General features: G+C 29.5%; 1 long non-coding RNA gene across 3 annotated transcripts; it reads left to right on the plus strand.

Moving 5' to 3' along the window:
- Positions 1-2866: 2866 nt before the first annotated feature.
- On the plus strand, positions 2867-5285 carry LOC105804184 (uncharacterized). 3 transcript variants are annotated; one of them, XR_001136776.2, is made up of 7 exons: positions 2867-3123; positions 3292-3405; positions 4100-4165; positions 4402-4563; positions 4662-4735; positions 4831-4903; positions 4998-5285. It is a non-coding gene; the product is annotated as an uncharacterized LOC105804184 (long non-coding RNA). The 3 variants fall into 3 exon arrangements; XR_008190730.1 differs by having other exon boundaries at positions 2875-3123; positions 4508-4563; XR_008190731.1 differs by having other exon boundaries at positions 4402-4735.
- Positions 5286-7105: the final 1820 nt, after the last annotated feature.

Genomic DNA, 7105 nt, shown 5'->3' on the forward strand with positions numbered 1-7105 from the left:
CCACCTATATTATGGTGTGCAAAAGATTTATTGGCAAATCACTACACCAAAACAGGCTTTTAGCGGCGTTTGGACAAAAAACGTCGCTAAAAATCGAGTATTAGCGGCGCTTTTACGAAAACACCGCTAAAATAGAGCATTATCGGTGCTTTCTGAAAAACGCCGCTAAAAATAAAGTATTAGCGGCGTTTTTCAGGAAGCGCCGCAAAAAACCTAAGCTCTACCGACACATTTTTTGAGCTTTTCGAGGCTTTAGCGGCGTTTTTGGAAAAGCGCCGCTAAAGCTCTGGGCTTTAGTGGCGTTTTTGGAGAAGTGCCGCTAATGCTCTAGGCTTTAGCGGCGTTTTTGGAGAAGCGCCGTTAATGCTCTGGGCTTTAGCGGCGCTTTTAGAGAAGCGCCGCTAATGTTCTGGGCTTTAGCGGTGTTTTTGGAAAATCGCCGCTAATGCTCTGGGCTTTAGCGGCGTTTTTGGGGAAGTGCCACTAATGCTCTGGACTTTAGCGGCGTTTTTGGAGAAGCGCCGCTAATGCTCCGGGATTTAATTAATTTATATTAATTAAAATTCAATTTATTTTTAATTGAATATTTAAAATCTTCATAAAAAAATGACACGTAGAAATAATTTGAAATAAAAAACATAGAAAAATATTTGTTGAAAATGAAAAAAATTAAAATACTATTATTTAAAATAATTTTAAAGTTTTTTTTGGGTACATTACTAATTGTTTTTAATTTATATATTAAATAATTTCTTATATAATCGTAAAAGAGATAGTATTAATTTTAAAATATTGAATTAATTATCACTATAGTTTAGGGTTTTTGGTTTAGGGTATATGGTTTAGAGTTTAAGGTTTAGGTGTTACCATTTTAAGGTTTATGGATTATGGGTTTATGGGTTATGATTTATGGTTTACGGCGTTTTTGGAAAAGCGCCGCTAGTGCTCCGGGATTTAATTAATTTATATGAATTAATATTCAATTTATTTTTAATTGAATATTTAAAATCTTCATAAAAAAATGACACGTAGAAATAATTTGAAATAAAAAACATAGAAAAATATTTGTTGAAAATGAAAAAAATTAAAATACTATTATTTAAAATAATTTTAAAGTTTTTTTTGGGTACATTACTGATTGTTTTTTAATTTATATATTAAATAATTTCTTATATAATCGTAAGAGAGATAGTATTAATTTTAAAATATTGAATTAATTATCACTATAGTTTAGGGTTTTTGGTTTAGGGTATATGGTTTAGAGTTTAAGGTTTAGGTGTTACCATTTTAAGGTTTATGGATTATGGGTTTATGGGTTATGATATATGGTTTACGGCGTTTTTGGAGAAGCGCCGCTAATGCTCCGGGATTTAATTAATTTATATTAATTAAAATTCAATTTATTTTTAATTGAATATTTAAAATCTTCATAAAAATGACACGTAGAAATAATTTGAAATAAAAACATAGAAAAATATTTGTTGAAAATGAAAAAATTAAAATACTATTATTTAAAATAATTTTAAAGTTTTTTTGGGTACATTCTTGATTGTTTTTAATTTATATATTAAATAATTTCTTATATAATCGTAAAAGAGATAATATTAATTTTAAAATATTGAATTAATTATCACTATAGTTTAGGGTTTTTGGTTTAGGGTATATGGTTTAGAGTTTAAGGTTTAGGTGTTACCATTTTAAGGTTTATGATTTATGGTTTATGGTTTAAAGGTGGGGTTAAAAGTTTAGTGGTTATGTGTTAAGGGTTTATGGGTTTATAATTTTAGGGTTTAGGTTTATGATTTAGGGTTTAGATTAACTAGTGTTTTCTAATTTTTAAAGTATTGAATTAATTATCATTATAGTTTAAGGTTTATAGTTTAGTGTATATGGTTTAAGGTTTAAGATTTAAAAGTTACTATCTTAAGGTTTAGGGTTTTAGGATTATGGGGTTTAGGGTTAAGAGTTTATAGTTTATGTTTTATAATTCGGGGTTTAGGGATAGGGATTTAGATTGATTTGTGTTTTTAATTTATATATTAAATAAATTATTATATAATTTTAGTGTAAATTATTTAAGAGATAATAGATAAACTTTACATATATTAAATGATTTTAGGATTTAAGGTTTACTTGAGATTTGTTAAATTATGAAATTTTATACAATCAATTAATATATTTATATTTTAAAAACATTTAATCTAAACCATTTGATATATTTAAATATTAGATTTTAAAAAACATTGATAAATAAATAAATAAATAAAAGTAACATATTGATATGGATAGATAACTATCTATTTTGGATAGGACCAAATTATAACAAATAAAATGAAATACAAAAACTAAAATCATTCCACATCGAACATCTAGCAAAATAATTATATTTTAGTTAGGAAGAAACATCTCTAATAAAATGGAGATTAGATCGAAAAGAATAATATAAAATCATGATCAACGTCTCAATCTTTAATAGAAATTTGATATGTGAGAGATTGATTGCTTACATTGGATAATTCTAATTTAATAATTAATTACAGCCATTTAATCATTTGTTTTCTTATTAAAATATACAATATTTATTTTGAGAGTACACGGTTATTTTTTATAAAAATCTAATTTATAAAAATAGTAATAAAAATGTTTTATAAAATCACTTAACTAATAATTTTAGCAGAAAAAATAAGAGATTTTTAGCAGAGCTAAACAACGTCGTTTTACTCAAAATTAAATGATTTTTTACGACGTTTTTAAAAAAAATGCCGTAAAAGGTAAACAATAACAACTTTTTAAAATAAACGCCGCAAAGAATAATTTTACTTTAAAAAACATCCTGCCATTTTATCCCCAAATTTCCCTCGTGAAACCCCTAATTTCCCCCCTAAAACTCTTAACTTTGCAAAGACGCCGTCTCTCTTGCTTTCTCTCCCTCCCTCCCTCCCTCCCTCCCTGCGACATTATAAAAAAAATCAACATATGCTGATAATGATAAGATTTACTGGTTTCCCAGGCAAATACAAAGAGGTTACAACCAGTTTCTGGATTATTATCGGCTTTACTAGTAAAACATGTTACAGAGGTTACATAGGTTACAGAGGTTACAACCATTGCTGTACCTTTGAGGTAAGAAATAAATCCCAGTCTGCAATTGAATCAGTATTTGGGATTATATTTTTAATTCACACTTATCTTTTTTTTTTATAGTAATAGATTTTTTTATAGATTTTTAATTTTTTAAATAGAATTTAAGAGAGACATCTGAAGTAATTTGGGGGAGTCTTCGTTTTACAGATTATTGGGTTTTGAGGGACGATAATGGGGAAGTTAGAAGGAAGATATCAGCAGCGTCAGCCAGAGCTCACACCAGAAAATCTCATCAAAGCTCTTCTTTCAAGCTTTCTCCAGGTGTGTTTTACATTAGATTTATGTTTCATTTGATCCATTCAAATTTCAAGCTTTTCTGCTGGCGGATCATGATTTTTTTTTTCTCATTGCGTATTTGGTTGATAAGAAGATATGAAAAGAACAACCTTTTGAATTCATTGTATTTGGTCACTATTTCGAAAGGATAAGAATAGATTGTTCTTTTCATTTCTTGGTGACTTTGTTTTGATTGGCTTAGGACTTTGTTCATTTAGACTTCCACTGATTTTATACCTCAAAAGTGGTAGTATTTTAGGTAATAGCTGTTGAATGAGTGTTTAAATCAAACCATTTGAGTAAAAGGGAAAAATGTAATCCAACTTTTAGTACAGGGACTTCCATGATACTTTTACCATAATTTTTATATAATTAAATATACGTTTTTTTTATCTCAATACAGATTGCACGCACACGCACACGCACACTCACAAGCATATATATATATATATATACACATACACAAAATACATGTGGGGTGGTAAAAACTGTTGTCCTTGTTTGGTTGTCGATTTCTAGAGGGATGATTTCTTTTTTTTTTTTTTGCTGTAACTATCATATTCTATTAATGTAAGAAAAAGAGAATATAGTTTAAGTGAAAGTAAAATAGTAAATTAATCACCTACTTTTTCTTTTTTCTGACTTGTATATATATACATATATATATGTTATATGGCAGGTGAGGAAAGAAAAATTAGGAGACAGAATTACTGCACTTCACCAGTTTGTTTCACCATTTGGGAAGGTATAAAAAACTTTAGATATTTGTAAGAAAAGAAAAAAAAATCATGTTTTAACTCAGTTAATTGCAATCATTTTGATGAATAGTTTAATTTCGGTTGATTACTGGATTTTTTATATTTTAAGTGTAGGCACATGTTGATCACTGGATTTTTTATATTTTGCTCCAGTATGAAGTACAAACATTCTTTGTTTCTTTGCTTTATCTAACACATACACTATTTTGTGCTTACTTTGAAGAGTGCAAAGGAGAAGCAATTCTTATATGATATTGTTGCAAATGGTCAGAATGGAATTGATGTGGATAAATAAGTGAAACTTAATATACATGCTACACCACTTGCAGATTCATGGAGACTATGCGAGTTTTGGATGATGAGATCTGCTATCTTGCTAAAGACTGTTAGTATCATCTATTTCATTTACTTGCAAAATACATGTTTAGTTCTTTTAGTGTTTTTTTACTCCTCCTTAATAACGGTAATGGGTGCTCTTGCTAGATCTTAGTATCCACAGGTTATTTGCTACTCGTGCTGATCTTTATCGAACTGTGTACACCCACTCTAAAGTGAAGGTATTCACAGAGTTAACTCTGGGTTCTATATTATCTCATTCAAACGTCTTTTTTACATTGTTATTTTTTCTCATCTTTTTCTTTTGTGTAATTAGTTGTGTAGGCGTCTTATCTTAAGTGGTGAGGTCTGATTTCATTTTTATTCAGGATCCTTGTGAGTACTGGAAGGTTGGACAACATGCTTAGCATTCTTTTGAGTTGCTAAAAATTTGGAGTCCAAATGTATAACATGCTTTGCATTCTATTCTCTTTTTGAATCCAGCTAGATGACACAATAATCAAAACCATCGAGACAGCACCAGATAAAGAACTCTGAGAATCTAGAGATCTGATTCTGCACATTCGTAGGAGAAATTTGTATCAGGTGGAAAACCTTTGCATACTTTCACTTCATTTTTGTGTTTTGATCATGATAGCATGCAAACAAACATGCTATTATTTTTTTTTATAAAATGTGAAAGACGAAACTTACTGTATAGTGTGTTATTTTCTGTGTTAGTTCTGTAACCAAGATTTCCTTGATTAAGAAAATGCATTGTATATTTTATTACCTTGCATATGTATTATTTATTTTAGTTTTGATTCTAAATTTTATTTTTACTTAAGTGTTCTAACTCTTGGATTTTAATTGTGTTATTAATTTATTATTTTAAATTCTAACTTTAAATTCATTAATTTTTATATTTATATTTAGTTTTAAAGTTAAGATTTTTGTAGAAAATTTAATTTAAATAATATTTTTATTTATCCTTAAAACATAATATAATATTTATCATAGAAATAAATATTGTTTGAAAAAAATTTATTTTTTTAAAAGATAAGTTTTTAGCGGCGTTTGTGTGAAAAGCGCCGCTAAAGGCCTAAAAAAGCGCCGCTAAAAGCCTGTTTTGGTGTAGTGAATGGACCTTGAGGATTCAATGAAGCCTAATGATTGTCTACATTTTACACTTGCAAAAACAATCCACTAAGCATTAAGCAGAGTATAGCAAAGATATTAGTTTCTATAAATAGTCTTTGCAGTAATTCTTTATAGAAAAATCTAGGAATATAAAAGATGATGAGAAAATAGAAAGAAACATTGTTTCTATTTTTTTCGGTGTGTCTGATGCGGTCGTTGAAAGCACCAAAAATATCCTATCCCTAATAAGTAATGAAAAAAGAATAGTAAAAGGGAAGTAGGGTCAAATCCTTAAGGACTGGACTTGTAAAATATCTTGTTCCGTAAAATTCTAGGCAGAATCTTGCCCAAGAAAACTTGCGTGCCTGAAAAAAATAAAATTAAAAAATAACAGAATTAAATGTTTGGATTTGAAAACGATAAATAAAATAAAAACAAATTAAAGAATATTGAATCGAAAATTAGAAAAATTAAAAATAGAATTGAGAGAAAGGAAATTCTTATGGGAGATTCCAGCCTCCAGTTGTCTTGTTCCGCCTTGGGTTCAATCCTCGGCTTTTAGATGATCATTCCCAAACTGAATAAGCCAATTATAGTGGAAGAGGACGCCTACGACCACCAACTCCAATGACTTAGACTTACGATGTGGTGGAACCTGACTCTAGCCAACAATCGCTTCTGTGGGATCGTCTTATGCTAGATCAACGCTTCTCAATGGTGAATCCCACGCCATTTTGTCTCTTGGGCTCGCCAACCTCTGACGCAGTAAGCTAACGAACCGACTGTGCAACCTTCCCAAAACATACAAAGCGGTCGCCTTTGCATACGTTGAAAAGCTTACTTCTTTAGGGACATGGACAGAAGCGTCAGCCCCGTAGTGCGGAGAAACAATGAATACTCAGCGATGAGACTAAGTAAGATTCTAAGCCTCATGAACCCTTTTGGGGATTTTTGACAACCTTCGGCTAGATGGGTTTAGTGGCTCATGGTTGTTGTAGAAAAGAAAATAAATAAATAAAAATAAAGATTTTATTAAAAAGAAATATGAGAAGAAGAAAAGCCTAAACTTTTGGGAAGAGAGTGTTTTCAAAAAAATATATGGGATCCCCTTTTGAGTCACTTCACCCCCTATTTATAGTGCTAGGGGAGATAGTCTAATCCTACTTAAATTCCTAAAAGATAAATACATTTAATTGAAGATAAATAAAGATAAAATAAAATCCTAAAAATAATCCTTAAGAATTATCTCAATATTAATTATCCTAATATAATTAAATAGAGTTTAATAGAATAAAATCTCTTCTTTTTGCATTTCAACCCTTGTGTCCTCCATGCTTGCACTTTTGGCACCAACTTTTTCTTGTGTCGCATATTAGCCCATTTTATCTCTAAATTCACGCTTTTGGCCCTTAATTTTGCTTTTGCCTCAAATTTAGTCCCTATGAGATAAAAGATCTTAAATAACTCAAATT

Source organism: Gossypium raimondii, chromosome 11 (assembly GCF_025698545.1).
Source record: "Gossypium raimondii isolate GPD5lz chromosome 11, ASM2569854v1, whole genome shotgun sequence".
Taxonomy (NCBI): domain Eukaryota; kingdom Viridiplantae; phylum Streptophyta; class Magnoliopsida; order Malvales; family Malvaceae; genus Gossypium; species Gossypium raimondii.